Source organism: Lutjanus erythropterus, chromosome 17 (assembly GCF_056507025.1).
Source record: "Lutjanus erythropterus isolate fLutEry1 chromosome 17, fLutEry1.hap2, whole genome shotgun sequence".
Lineage (NCBI taxonomy): Eukaryota > Metazoa > Chordata > Actinopteri > Lutjaniformes > Lutjanidae > Lutjanus > Lutjanus erythropterus.
In genome coordinates, this window is record NC_139333.1 from 13,059,036 (window position 1) to 13,075,478 (window position 16,443).

Below are 16,443 nucleotides of genomic sequence, written 5' to 3' on the forward strand. Positions count from 1 at the left end.
TGTATCAAAACAACAGCTACTGTTTCGGCAGAGTTACACTTGACTACAGCTGGACTACAAGAACTGAATAGTAATCTTCTACATACTGCAAACTTCCAGGGTGTGCAGACATGATTGACCTCACAAGCCTCTAGCAGAAATTTCTGTCCACGTTTTATGTTTAATATTGGCCATTTATTGCTCCTATTTGAGAAGGATTCCCCTCTTAAAACCTGCAATAGAGTGCTGCAGATTTTTGTAGGCCAGTCTGGAAGTTTGCATCACTCTGGTTCCCGCAGCAACAATCCAATGGGATATTTCCATTGGATTTTGGATTAGTGCAGAAAATAAACTCTGTGGCAAACAAAGGCTTATGATACCTACAAATTTTGGTCAGATAATCAACACCACTTTTTGATTTTGGAAAAGCTAACATTAATAGCAAAAGTTATCTCAGTGACTCCCTGGCTATAAATGAACCACAACGAGGATACGAGGGGTATTTACTGACGTATTTTATGTCTGTCACGATTTAGGGTTTTGGTAAAGTTTTACTTTTGGTTAAGTATCCTAGCTAGACTTTTCCTAGTGTTTGTCTTTGTGTTTGCTGTCTTTTTGCTGGATTTATATTGATTTTGCCCTCCCCCTTTGGTAACCTTACATGGACTGCTTCTTGAATACTTACCTGGACCTGCCAGACTGTCTCATATGGTTTTTGTTACATGGACTCTTACAGTAAATCATTTGTGGAATTAGTTGCTAATACCACCTGTCTGCCTTTTGGTGACAGTTACAATAAGTTTTTAAGGCTTTTTTCACAAAAAATATCTGCCAGATGCAGAAAAAAACACCCCTACGAGAGTGATGAGAGTGAATCAAAACAGTAGAGTTGCAGCCGGAAAACTAAACAGTGAGTTTAAACGTGTTAAAGCACAGTAAGGCTGAGGGGAGCTGCAGATTCAGGTGATAATTCTCTGTTGGTTCATCACTGAGTGATCACTGTGTCATTTGTTGTTATATAATATCAATTATAGTTGCTTTAAATGTCATGTATGTTGAATTTTGAACACAAAAGGTCTTACTGCTTACGCATTGCACCTCCTGCTGCTGTTTTGTCTGAGAGAGCCCAGTGTGCTTAAGAAAGGTTAAATCGATCATGCAGCAATCTGTGGTGAATTACATTTAAATCTGTTTTGTGTTTTCATCAGCATTACTTAAAGCTCGGCCAGAGTGAATGAAAAACAAGCCCCTCGAAACGGGTAATCACAACAACACACTGATAGCCTCAACAGAGAGCATGGCTGTGCACATAACCGGATATATATCCAGAACCCCTGGTCATAATAACTTATTAGGACATTAGGACACCTGGCTGTGTGCTTTTGTGTGTGTGTGAGTGCATACTTATACTCACTTAAACTAAGGATGACTTGTTATCTGCTCAGTTAGCTGGACAGCAGGACACAGGATGATAGAAGTGAATTTTCATGAAACAGATTGACTTCGATCTAAACAAGTGATTAGATAATAATCCAGTTTTTACCATATTATTTATTATAAGAGGTTAATGCATTCATACACCACCTTTATTAACTACATATATCAAATTATGGAATTATAAGAGCTGACGTATGTAAACACCATCTTAATTTAGTTTCGATGTAACTGTAGAGCTGAGAAATATGGACTTTGCTGTTAAAGCTAGGGTATGCAGTATTTCGACTTCCACTCCTCTTGGCTCTTTCTTCAGGCTTTAGAAAATCTTGTCCATGGGGGAGACTTTGGCCAATGACAGGTCAGTAAGATAACTGAATGTTGACTGTCAATGTAAACATTTAACATCCTGGGACTGAGACTCCACAATTTTTCTCCAGAATCACTAACTGTACCTTTAGCCATTACTTTTGCTTTTTGCAATCCTATTTTTATGAATATTCAACATATTGTGTTTATATGTACATATAATAATATATCAGTATAAAAATAATACATGCTACAATGCCTTCCACCTTCCGTAAAAAATGAAACAGACATGAAAAGTGAAGAAAATATACAAATACAAGAAACATAAGATATCAGGGGAGATAAAGAAAAGAACATAAATAAAATAACCAAGAAACACTGTGTGCAATTCCAAAAGTACTAATGATATAATATTCAGTATCAAAAATGTGTGCGACGGGCAGAGCTATAGCCAGGATTTTAGAAATATATCAGAAAGTTAAGGAAGCTTGAGATTTTCAATATGTAATTATATTGATAAGTGTTGATTTCCCCTCATGAAGGTATAAATGACACCTTTTCCACACTACAAAAAATAAACTGGAGGAGAAATACTGAATCCCTCATGTACAAATGTATTTTATCGCCCTGGAACTAAATCAAAGTGAAACATCCTGAGTCTTAAAGTACTGGAATTTGTAGCGTATAAAATATCCAGCATGTGTACATTTTTAATCATCCTATGTAAACTCCCTCCATGTAGCTAAAGCCTCCAAACTCCCAGAGAAAATACATAAGACATGACCTCAGTGTCCTCTGTGGTAGCTACTGCCCTGTGATCAGTGTGAGAGAAACCATAATTCCATGTTCTTTTCCTATCAAGGTACATCTCTGTTCACCTACCTCTGTGAGCGATTATCTTCACCCTATAATCACATACAGTACATAACATCCTCCTGGCACTCAGCACAAAACAGCTGAGATACAAATCCTCGCTGTCTCCATGCACTTTTGTTAATAAACCCCACACTGAACAGACCAGAACTCTTTGTTTTAATGTCGTACAGTTTTGTAATTTCCAGCACATTCAGAAATGAACCTCAACCCGGAAATGAGCTTATGTCTGAAATACTTTATGTGTGTAAACAACCATTTTTCTGTGCAGAGCTCTAACATGTGTAACTTATTTATTTAAAAATTTAGCTGATGATGAGGAGGATGATTGCGACTGGGTACAAAGCACAGCAGTGCTCTGTTTCCCTCTCAACGTGACTGATGGACAGCATAAAAGCACAATTATCATATCTCTGAAGTGCCCTAGTTGTCTAAGTACAAAGTGACAAGGGGTATGTGTAAGCACACTACATGGCACACATTACTCACATCACTAAATACTGTACTCTATGTATATTACAGAATTTTAGAGTGACAGCTGGGAATAAAACCTTCATGAATAAAAAGAAGGAGTTAGGAAAAATTTATGAAGAGGAGGACGGGAGCGCAGAGGATGCTAATGTGTTGTTGCTGCTTTGGCACACTTCCTGTTGCCTTCTTTCTGTGGAGTTCTAAAGTCCTTGAGAGCCCTTGTTTCATTGTGAGAAGAGGACATAAGAACAAAATTAACATGAGCTGGAAAACAAAGCTCACCAGCGCAAGGTGAAAGAGAAAATGCATTTATTCTTTTACAAATATGCTGAATTAATGCCCAGGTAAAACAATACAGTGCATTACAATGACTAATACAAAATGCTAATTAAATGTACTTGGTAAGCACAGGGCTGATTTGTAATCGTGAGCATGGTTTCATTGGCTGAGTCTGAGTAATTGCAGAGATAAAACAGAAGGGAAGCTAATGCAAAAGGTCGTAAAAGGGCTGAAAATGTGCAGACTCGCAGGTAGAACCAGCTAGATAGCAAACTTTCTTTATTCCTTTTACACTAAAAAAAAAAAACTCTTCTCAACTCCTCAGGGATGAACACATGCCCAGCCAACATTCCTCTCTTTCAGAGGCTATAGTGGGCTCAGTTTTAAAGAGATAGTTTGGATTATTTGAAGTGAAGTTGTGTGAGGTATTTTTTCATGTTCAGTGTATTAGCTATAGTAGAACGTGGAGAGTATAGCAGCCCCAAGATTGAAGAATCAGCAGGTGCAGGTGCAGGTACAGGAAGATAAGCAAGGTCCTGCTATATACAGGCTCAGCAACAGAAGATATTTTAGACAGTTAATGATTTTTTTTTTTAATTAAATATATATATATATTTTTTTTTAGGTGGACCCTTTTGCTGGCACTCCTCTGCTTCTCCCAACTTGGTGCATGTTAATGGTCATCTACTGCAGATAATACACTGACTATTGATTCGATTCGATTGACTTCAAATAGTCCAAACTATCCCTTTAAAGCCAGACTACCATATGAAACTAGAAGATCTAATGAATCGGGCCAAATAATGCTTTAAAATTGCGTAAAAACTGGCATGGTGATTTTCAAAGTGTCCAAGAGTGTTTCAAGAGTCCCTTGACCTCTCACCTTATATCTGAATGAAGCACCCAAGAGTGTCCCCATTACAGACATGCCCACTTTATGCTAATCCCATACAATACGGGGCAAAAACCGTGACTTTTTTTACATGCAGTATACCAAGTGTCATCCAGTTTAGTTGTTGCCTGTTTTATTTTGAAGCTCTTGTCTTTCCTTTTGTTCCTGATGTTTTACTTACTGTGTTTTTCTCTCTTTTTTTTGATTACAGATTTTTTTCACCTCCATAGCTGCTCATTTGTCTTTGTCTGTACATCGATCCTGGATCAGTATTTATACCTTGCCTGATTTTGTTGGATTTAAGATTTCCCTCCTCCGCCCCTTTGAATTGTTTGCCTGTCGGACTGCTCATCTGGTTTCGACCTGTTTCTGCCAGACGATCCTGTAAGCACTTTTGTACATTGACTTTTATGTTAATAAATCATTTGAACCGCCTGCTCAGTTTCACAGTCTGCGTTTGAGTTCAAATTCCTGCTACCCTGCTTCACATTTGTGACAATAAGTCTTTACACATTATAAATTTTCAAAATGATGGAATAGACGCCTAATCGAAACACAATATTTCATACTATGTGCTGGAGATTTCAGATGATGTGTCCCACTTCTATCCGGTATATTCTGTTGACCTGCTATCTCCTCCTAAGATCTCATCCTCCCCTTAAAGATTTATAAAAAATCAGTGTATGGAAGGTAGTGGAAGAGGTTTTAATAAGGCAAACTTTGGAAAGTATCTTATCAAAGTGTTTTTTCTGTTATCATTATTAATATTTTTGAAAAGTATCATATCTAGGTGGTTTTTCTTTTATTACGATTAAAGTTGTGTGCCTTTTACCGTCAGTATCACCAGAGCCCCTTATTCAGAGTAGAAAATGCTCTCTGGATTATTATCAGCACAATGAGATGAATAGATTTGTGCAGGACAAAAAGGAGAATGCTCACTGCAGACAATACTTCTGATTCCATTCATCACAGTAATTTATCCAAAACAGCGATGCCCGCTGCAGCACAGAGGGTTTGCTGAGGAGAGCAGAGAGGAAGCTTGTAGGCTACCTTTTGTTTGCTGCTAGGCAACCTCAACTTTTAAGCTGCTGATTGGCGGTACTGTGTGTGTGTGTGTGTGTGTGTGTGTGTGTGTGTGTGTGTGTGTGTGTGTGTGTGTGTGTGTGTGTGTGTGTGTGTGTGGTAGTCGCCTCGCCAGCGTGTTTATCCCTTCTCCTACAAAGCTTCACTTCCTGTCTTGGAGTTTCATAATGGCACAACATTCGCTTGATGGTTGCCTGAAATGCACTGTCCGGTCCAAACTGCTTTTATATGAGGAACACCATGAATGTTTACAGTCGAAGCTGCTTTTAACGTCCAAATTGCTCCCCTGCGTTGCTCCATCTGCTTTGATTTGGGCCAACCTCGCCCAGACTGAGCCAGTTCAGTCAGACAGGCCAAAGTACTTTAAGAACGATTAAATTTTAAACTCTCTTCCCGTTGCCTACCATTGTACAATGTCTGCAACCCAGCTTTCAAGAAATCCTTGCGTAATGTGACAAAATTTAATCAACCACTAAGTGTGTTGCATAACAAGCTTAAACCAGAACCTCAGAACATATTGTAATTATATCTGAGCGACCTGATCCTGATATAGAGGACATAATGGGTCATTTCATACTTAATCAGGTGCTGTTAATGCTTTTATTTTTATTGTATCGACTGGGTTTATTCTCAGCTTCGGTGTGCGCTCCATGAGCACTGATTACAGCTCAGGTCTGATTGCTGTAGGTGGAGCTGTGTCTTTTTACAGACTCATTTCTGATGGAACTGGCAGGAGTTTACACAGGGAAACTCTCATGTGAATTCAGCCCAGCGAAACTTATGTAATCAATAGTTGAAGGCCAGAGTGCTCATATCCTTCGATATTGACAGAAAGTTATAGCATGAAATTACATAATATCTATTCACAAGTTGAGTACACTGTGACATTTCACAGGGATGTCACTTATAGATATCATGGGGTTAATATTTGCTTTACAGTTGAATTATATGACTATGTGAGTAGACAAAGTTTTGATCTCAGCTGGACCTTTATCAGGTCAGAATGTTTTACAGTGGTTATCACACTCACATATCCCAGAGGTGAGCAAGTCACACATGAGTGAGCCAAAGCAAGTCCCAAGTTACTGTGGCAAGAATCAAGCAAGTCAAGTGGAGTCTCTACTTTAAGTCAAACAAGTCATATGAAATTCTGATGATCCACCAGCAAGGGGAATTTAGTCATTCCACATCCGTTATTTCCCCCTTTTTCAGACCTTGAATAAATAATAAGTCATAAAAATAAACTTGTATTCATGGTGGACTGGAGATGCTGAACTGAGGCGTGTCACAGCCTCAGGAAAGAAGCAGTTCTGTAGTCTGGTTGTAGGGCAGTGGATACTTTCGTATCTCTTGCCAGAGGCAGCAGGTTTAACAGGCTGTGGTTGGTGTAGGTATGGTCTGTTAGTATCTTCGCCCTTCAACCTTTGTTTTTGTTTTTTTTAGCACTACTTGAGTAGTTTTGCTCCATCGTTCACATTTCTGCACACCACGCAGAGCTGTTTGTTTACCCAAGCTACCTACCTGAATCATTTCTGCAGATGCGCAGTAAAATCACTGAATAGTCCAAGTTAGTGGGGAGACCCTGAGAAGACACCACCAAATTAGCTCTGGTTCTTGAACTGGAACCTTGGCGCTATCCACTGAACCAGCTCCTCCACCAGTTTTGAGCAGAACCACTGTAATCAATGACGTCCGTTAGTGTTTTAGCTAACATTTGATCAGCCAGTAGCTAAAAAGATATAATTGGGTAGCTGTGTGTTTTGTAGTGACAGATTAAGTTGATAGCCGCCTCATGCTGCTGCGTCTTAATAGGTGGCCGGGTTTGTGTGTATTGCACTAGAAATCACCCATGTTTCAAAAACAAATCATAAGTTATAGCAGTATCTAGAAAAATGCAAATGTTTAATTTAAAAAGTCATCTGCCCAAGTCCAAGTTCTCAAATTTTGAAAAGCAAGTCAAGGCGAGTCTTTTATCACATTAGTCAAATAAATCTCATTTCCTCAAATTTGCAATTTATATTTGACTTGAGTCAAGTCATGTGACTTGAGTCCCATACCTCTGCTCAGTAACAGCCAGCAGTGTAGCACTGAATAAAAACGTGTGGTTAAAAGTTATATATAGGGGTGGAGGACTTTTATTTTGAAACAAAACTAGTAACTTTAGCTGTGAGATAAGTGCAATATGGTTACTATACAAAGTACAATATTTAAGAATTTAAAAAAAATGCATTTACTTTCCGTAACTGCTCACAAACCCAACCAAGGTAGTCAAACAAAATTAGCAAAAGATTAATTGTACATAATAAATAGTCAGCTCTGTTGTTGCATATCAAAACATTGATCACAAAATATCTATAGATCATCAACAATAAAGCAAGAATCTTTTCTGTACATGTTAAAACTTTATTATTGTCATCATATTGCATTATTATATAATTGTGATGTAGACCCTCAGTGCCAGAGTATAAATGGTTAAAATAGCATTCCTTTCAAAGTAGGAGACTATTAATATCTCCTCCTCCTCTTCTTGGGCCTCTCACATTCAATGCTGATGTATCTCAGGGAGAACACTGTCACGGTTACACTGGTCATGTTTGTAAGGAAAACTTCTGTGTTCAGCTTTTCTGGGTTGTTAGACCATTTTTCAGATTTCCTGTACTTAAGTATTCATAAGTGCTTTTGTGAAAAATGCTAAAAATGAGCAGCCCCACGTGACTGATGACTAAATATAGTAGGATACAGAAATTTCTGTATCTCAAAACTACAGTGAGTTACTTAACTATTTTTGTGTTTTTAAAAGATAATTTACTTTTTTATGACTTTTGTCATGTTTAGCCAAATTTCCACAGCAAATTTTGTCTCTACCTGGAATGGAAAAAATTCAATCTGAAAATTAAAATCAAAAATACATATTTTCCCCCTGGCCGGTAGTGCTGTTTATCAATCTAGATATTTTTTGGTGTGAGTTTTAGAGATTTTGGGGGTAGAGATGTCTGCTTTCTCTCCACTATAATGGGACTGAATGGCACAAATGCTATGTTGCTCCAAGCATCAAAAAAATGTGTTTGAAAAATTCAAAACCAGTCTCAAAAAATCATCAATTTCATGCAGAAACTACTTTCTTTCTATCAGAAAAAAAATCTGGTAGATTCTACTGAAAGTAAGAAAGTAGGAAACTAGTTCCTACATGAAGCTGCTCACAACAAGGTCTCTGGATTATTTTGAGCAGCTGGGTCATGATTTTTGGAAAGAGAGACTGATGTAGAAAGTTTCAGACTGTTTTTTTTTTTTTTTTTTTGGTGCTTTGAAAAAAACAGAACTCGTGCCATTTAGTCTCATAATATGTGAGAGAAGGCAGACAACCAACCTAGGCAACTCACACCGAAACAGTATAGATGGATAAATAGCACAAGAGGCCAGAGGCAAAATGTGGATTTTTGATTTTGGGGTGAACTGTTTCTTTAACACACTAAATATAATCGTTAATCATTAATGGGTTAATTTATGTTTGTGTGGCTCTATTCGGCAACCAAGAGGATCTTCAGTTGTGGCTCACAACCTGCGAGACAACTCAGATGCGCTGTTTTTATAAGTGCTTATTAATATTACAAAAACAAAATACAAACACTTCTGTGCCATAAATATTAAATTAGGCATCGTAGTCTCAACATTTAATTTAGCCACATTTCTGTGACTTCTGATTACCTTTTTATTAAACAGTCCATCACTCAGATGAAGGTATATTCTTTCAGGACCTGTCAGTGTGAGAGAAGGGAAGTAATTCACCGGACGCACTCTCACTTTGATAAGTATTATTTCAGTCTGTGCTGATATCCGGACCTCTTCGGAACAAAGACCTCATTTCGCCCCTGAATGAAAATTATTTACGTCTCTCTGAATCGAGCGCAGGCCGAGCGCAGGCTTGATGACAAACGTGTTCAAAAAGAGGAAGAGAAATTGCCTCCCTTCTCGGTCTGAACACCACAGATATGACAGGGGAAAGAAAGGAGCATTTTTCTAGCTCACACAATCAATCTGTCTCCCTGTGTACCCTCAGTTTCTCTGATTGTCACGAAACTTCAGCTTTTGACAAATGCTACTCTTAAAGTTTCTTCTCTCAAATCAGTTTGACATTCAGTTGTTTGGTCGACCTCATCCATACAGTGCTTGAACAGACCCTCAGCTCTATTTAATGAAGCATGAGCAGAGCTGACTTAATTACATTATATACAATGAGATAATTAATGAGGTAGTGTGTTTTTGCTGTTAATGCAGTTAATGAGCTATTGTTCCCTCCATCTCCTGCTCTGACAAGAGTGAGTGGCCAAGCCATTTCTTTTCTTTTATCACCAGATAAACTCAAATCAGAAATCTTCCAAAGCTTTTCCAGAGCATCTCATCTTTTTTCATGATGTGTTATCTTTTACAGCATGTGGATGGGCTCTCTCTGCAGGATCCCTGTTTGCTTCATAAAAGCCGTTTCTCTCCTCAGACGTTTTAATGACTAAAAACAAGCATCCAGTCATATCCTGTTACCAACCATGGTGATGAATTGAGATTACCCTGGCAACATGGGCAGGCGTGTTTACAATCACATGCACTTCAGACTGCATGGGACTTGTTTTAATCACCTCTTGGAAACCAGCAGTGTGTGTGTGTGTGTGTGTGTGTGTGTGTGTGTGTGTGTGTGTGTGTGTGTGTGTGTGTGTGTGTGTGTGTTATCACCCCAATCAAACTTTGTCTCCACCTCACACAAAGACAACGTGAGATCACAGGTTGTGACAAGCGATGGAGAAATCAGTGAGCGTGATTCACTCCTTCAGTTCATTCACAGGGGTGTACAGTGTGACTCATTCAGGTCTCGACCTGCAGCACATAAACCTATGTCGAACTTTTCTCAGTTCATTTCTATTTTCAGACACATAAGCATCTGAATCTGCCTCCACTCTAACAGATCTACAGTTATGTATGCAGTGCTGGTGCAAATCCTATTATTACATGTGTTATATTTATCATTTTGTGTTTATTACTGCTGCCTGACGTCAGTGGAGCTAATTTTATCTACTTTGTCACAGACTAGTTAGTAAATCTATAACAATGCACCATATTTGCTTTGTATGTTAAAAAGGTTGATTGCAGCCCTGTACTTTACAGTACAGTAATAAGAAGTAACAAACTCTACTTTATATCAAATTCGACAAAACTAGAAATAATATGTTCTTTAATAGACATTGAACAAACACAACTGCACCCTAATTAGACACCAAACACCCAACAGTGCACTAAAAGATGTAGCATGCCATTCTTTGTATCAAATTAATATATGCATATATATATATATATAAAAAGAAATAATATGTTCTTTATTAGACAGCATTAGTCCCAGCTTTAGATCATTTGGGACACGTTACAACAGAACTGCACTGTAAACTTTCCCATTTAAAAACAATATACAAACCAGATCTACTAAGGCCGGATTTATAGAGGTAGAGGAATATTTTGCTTATGTATATTATATTACTAATACAGCAATACTGTAGGCAAACAGTATGATTTGATCAAAGAAGTAGACACTGGCTTTGTCTGCTCCAGCTGAAGAAGGTGCGTCTCAAGTAACACATGTATTTATCCTACTATTTCATGTCAAAATGGCTGCCATGAAACGTCTGTATAATTGGAAGTGTACCAGTTAAACACTGTCTTTGTTTTTGTTACAGCATAGTTCATTCCATGAAACAGAAATTACAGAGCCATTATAAAAAGTTTTTTTCAGTTCATGTTATACTTCACGCTTCTACTCCACTACATCCCAGCTTATAATATTGCATATTTTACTCTTTGTTTTACAGTAGATAAAATCATTACAATTTGTTGAAGTTACTTAAATGTTCAAGTAAAATACAAGCACCTCAAAACTGTTCTTAAGCACAGTCCTTGAGTGTGTATAAAAACAAAAGCTGAATGTGAATCATGAAATGTGATATCTTGAGAAAGAAATTACAATTATGTGACAATGTGAAACCATATCCATTCACTGTTACTCACTCAGTTTAAAAAAATAAATAAAAAAGAGAGAAAATTGAATCTGAAATTGCAGCTAAAAGTTGACTTTAAGCTAGTGCATTTTAATTTCATGCTGTGCCTCATAAGGCTTCATTTAAATTCACTTCAGTAATTTCATTATTTTGAGTTTAACCACTCAATGTGAGCAAGACAAATTCCCATATCATGTCTCCTGGCTGTAATCTTCTTCCATAAGTATGTCACACAGTAACACAGAAATAGATTCATTCTTTCTCCGGCAGGAGCCACATGCTGTGCTGGGTCACCGCTGGCTGAATTATCTGTTGCAGACAGATACAGAGTACATTCCCACAGTGTGCATGGCTGATGGGGACGGTGCCCTGAGTTTTGAGGTGAGTAAGTCTGGTGGCGTGTGACGTCAAATATTCTTCATTAGCTGTCATTAACCAGCCTCCGACGTTCAAAAACTGCAGGAACAGGATATACCGAGACATTCGGTTATTTGATATGGGGCGAGAAAAAGAGGCCAGTCAGATGAATGTGTTCACACAGAGCAGGCTGACTTCCTTCTTCCATCCAGATCACTGCAGCTTCATTCTTTGATTCACTGCAGCTTCAGGCTACGCAAACACTCAGATCCAGAAGATGTCTGCAGCTTATGAGGCTGCCTGTTTTGCACAGCAGATACCAGGTTCAAGCTAAATTATATGGAAAATTCTCTGAAAACCGAGTCGGGTTTCTTCCTTCGGGTGAAAAAAAAAAGAGACTTCTATATTTCAGGGTCACGAAAATAAAAACACATTTAATGCTTGCTCAAGGTCATATAGCCAGCAAACAGAAACACGGGAAATTTATGAGCATCTTCAGGGAAATCATATCGTGAGATGATCGTATTGGGAGAGTAGTAACGTCCTTCAGTGAAAATAAATAGAAGATTAGGCACAGTGTCTATTCCTGTATATTTAAAGGAGAAATTGTTAATATATTTACTGTAATTTATCATAAAATGACCATAATATGTCATCAGAGATTAAGGAAACTAAATTGAAATACTTGCTTCTCTGACAACAACACTACAGCCATGGTGTCCCTTTTGAAATTTCTATTCCAGGCTGGAATGACTGTTTTTATTTGCCCATCTAACACTGAAGTTTAATGACCATGAGTCATGACAAATCATTAATTATCTTTTGAAGGACTATATGTTTATAATGGTTAAATTAAGCAATATGTAGGGCGGCTGTTTAGCTCAGTTGGTAGAGCGGATCTAATAAAGGCAAGAAAAGCCCAAACATAACTAAAAATTAAGCAATATGTTATATATTTGACTGTCTATGTCTCCAACTTGCTATACTCGCTATTTTGGTCACATAACTGCTACATATTGGTCCAAACTAGAAGACAATGAATCATTATTTAAAGATAAGTTCATGAATATCTGTGAATCAATATACTGACCAGTTTTTCTCATGACTTGTTCCTGATTAACTCTGAACCCGCTGACATATTAATTACTAATTACGTAATTACTCTGTTGGGCACCCACAAATAAAGTGATACATGATACAGAGCAGAAGCTAAGTAGTCCCTCATTACTTCATGATAAGGTACTTTCTTATTTGGTGATTAAGGGACCGATGCACATTTTTTGGCTGCCCCAAGGAAAAAATAAAAGCAGTTTACCTGTGTCATAGTGTACAGTGTATTATTGAGGGGCAGAGAAAAATGGAAGATGACGGACCAACTATGGCACACAGGGAAAGTTAAAGGACAGATTGCAACCCCCCCCCCCCCCCCCCCCCCCGTCTCACTGTCTCCTTCGAAGCATATAGGAAAAACTGCAGTGGTTGCAAGACTTACAATAAACACTAAAAGCTGTAACTATAGTTTTGGTTTGTCCATTCAGGGCTACTGACTACTGACTTGTGTCTTCTGTAGATATAAACATACAGCATATATATAAACTCATTCAAAGGTAACGGAAACTCAGTGATTATTATTTTCAGGTGATTATACAATGAAAACATATTTAATAATATTATATTGTATATCTATCACATTCTGCCAGTAAATCCCTGTAAATTTTACACACTTGATCTTTAACATGGGAGTATTAAATACTAAGATATCTTGGTTAGGTACCAATCCACCAGTTTTGCCTCGTCATGGTAAGTACTACACTGAATTAAAAACACTCGTCGTATCTCCTGTGGCTTTAGACGAGCTTTGTTCAATTTGAGTTAATTACTCAAATAACATCACTTGGCGTTTGGCATTTAACAATGAGAGTCTGCAGAAAGCGTTACACTGTGAGAAGTGGGGCAACAACTAATGATTATTTTCAATATTGATTGGCCCGACAATTATTATCTCAACAAACTCATTAATGGTTTAGTGTGTGAAAATTCCACAAGAACGCAATGTGAGTTTTTTTTTTTTTTTTTTTGACTGACCGACAGTCCAAAAATCAATGATATTTATTTTTCTATCATACATGACAAAGCACAAAATCATCATATTTGAAAAGCTGGAACCAAGGAAAGTGGCATATTTGCTTGAATTTTGATTGAAGTGATTTATCAAAATAGTCCTGCCAACTGATGTATTGATTAAGGAACTAATTGTTTTTGATTTTTCTGTTTTTTGAGCTAAGTAGAATTATCACCTTGCAGTTGTATGATTCAAGCAGTCAATTAAGTTGGCATTTACATTCATGTCTGTCCAAACATAAAGAAAGAAACATGCTGTCTTCGCTCAGAGACTATTTTTAGGTTGATAGAAAGCTGAACATTATGATGTCACAGTGAAGCTGACCTTCGACCTTTTATATATACAGAGTCATCACGTCATCATTTTATCCTAGTAGATATTTGTGGGAAATATGTCATAGTGAGTCCATGAGTTCTTGAGTTATGACGAAAAATGCATTTATTGATTTCACCGTGAACTTGACCTTTGCCCTCCAAATTCTAGTGATTTCATCCTTGAGTCCAAGTGGACGTTTGTACCAAAGTCGAAGGAATTCCATCAAGATGTTCTTGAAATATTGCTGTCTCAAATTTGGGACAGACATGTAGCCGTGACCTTGACCTTTGACTGCCAAAATCCTATCAGTTCATCTTTGAGCCCAAGGGGATGTTTGCACCAAATTTGAAGAAATTCCATCAAGGCATTCCTGACATATTGTGTTCACAAGAATGAGACATCTAAGGTATGTGCATAGTGAAAAAACAGAGAAAATGTGAATGTTAATGAGTTAAATAAAATAAAAAAAATTCTAATAATGCAAAATCCATGTCCTGTCAGGTTTCTTAAATAACCCTTGCGCTGATTGAGAGACTGACTGGAGGGGAGTCACAGTACAGGGCTGCAAATGAAAGCGCTGATGGAAAGTGTTTCCCACCTCATAGTTTGTTAAATGTCACAGCTATTGAGGTGGGCAGCTCAAGTATTGGCTTCCTTACAGACAGTAAATCTTGCTCAAGTCTGTTTGTAATCAGGGAAAATGATTAATCTCTGCCTGTCCTTTCCAAAGAAGAAGCTGTTTAAATTATCCAGTCTTTACAGTGCAGGAAATCATCTCCTATGTCCAGCTGGAGCGGCTGGTTTACTTTCCTGCTATCAGGGAACTGTGGTGGACATGAATCATCTCTGCGGAGCCGCTAGCTGTAATTCATCTGTCACAGCTGCATCTCTTGTTTCCCCACCTGTTACCGGAACTCATTAGTAGATAATTGAAAGTAACGACACTGATTATGAGAAGAGCTCGAGCAGCATCCCAGGGGTCTTTGCAATTTGCAAGCTGGCAAAGACATGCAGACGATGCTATTGTTTACCACAACCCAAAGGGGAGTTGGGAAGTGTATGGGCAAGAAAAAAATAATAGTTTTGGGTTATGATTAAATCTTATGTTGTGTTCCAGCATGTCTGCCTCAGTATCACCAGTGCTGACCTCCAAGATGAGCTATGGAGCTTTTCTTCTCCCTTGTTGAGAAACACAGTTTGAGTTAAGGGGACTGCAGTAAAAATATACTACAGCTAAAGGAAAAATCATCACTAAGACATACTGTTGTGAAGACACGTTTCCGGGACCATTTTTATATGTCACCATATCTATATGTTATATGAGAAGACTCTCATATCTACATGGTGAACATGAAGCCAAAGCCAGCTTAGCCAGGTTAGCTTAACAAAACAAAAACACTGGAAACAGGAGAAACCGCTGGCCTGGCTCTATCCAAAGGTGACAAAATCCACCTACCAGGCAACAAACAGCGACTTCAGGAAATTACTGCCCCCAACCAAGAAACTGTTGCAAATTTACTATTTTGTGTTTAACTTTTTATACTAATTAATCAAACAAGATATAACATGTTAATTGGAGTCAAGTTAGCCATTTTTACTTGTGTTAGTCGTACATTCAGCTAAGCTAACAGGCTGCTAGCTGGAGCCTCAAAGTTACTGGACAAATCTGAGAGTGGTATCGACTTTCTTTTTCTGTCATCAAGACAGCAAATAATTTAATTTAGATAATATTTTGATGAATTGCTCAGACCTAATTAATGCTCTTAAAGATGAAAGTTGAACTCATATGAGCAGTAACTCATCATAGTTAAGCTAACTAAACTTGTAATTTTTACATTTGTAGTTCTGCTTAACTATATTTTACTATAATGATCCCAAAATTGTCACACAGGTGTAGCCTGCAGCTAAAGTTAGCTAGTTAGCATTGAGTAGTTTTGGTGTCTCCAATCAAACAGCAAAACTAGGAAGGTTATTACTTTATTACTTTAATGTACTGTACCCATATCTAGTTTAACTTGTCCTATATCATCACATTGACAGCCAAAGATTGAAGCAATAAAAATATTTGTTTGATGTTGTGAGATTATTATTAACAAAATGCTGCATTCTATCTATTTGAAGTTGTTTTCACCCTAAACACATCTTCTCTTGGACTTAACGGAGACAAAAGATGCAAAAAACATAAATATTTCATTATAAAAATTTTTTCCTCTCCTGTGATCTATCTTTTTTCCAGTCAAATCTTTTCTAAGCAAAGATAAAGGAACCACAGGTCTAAAAAGCTCCAGCTGTTG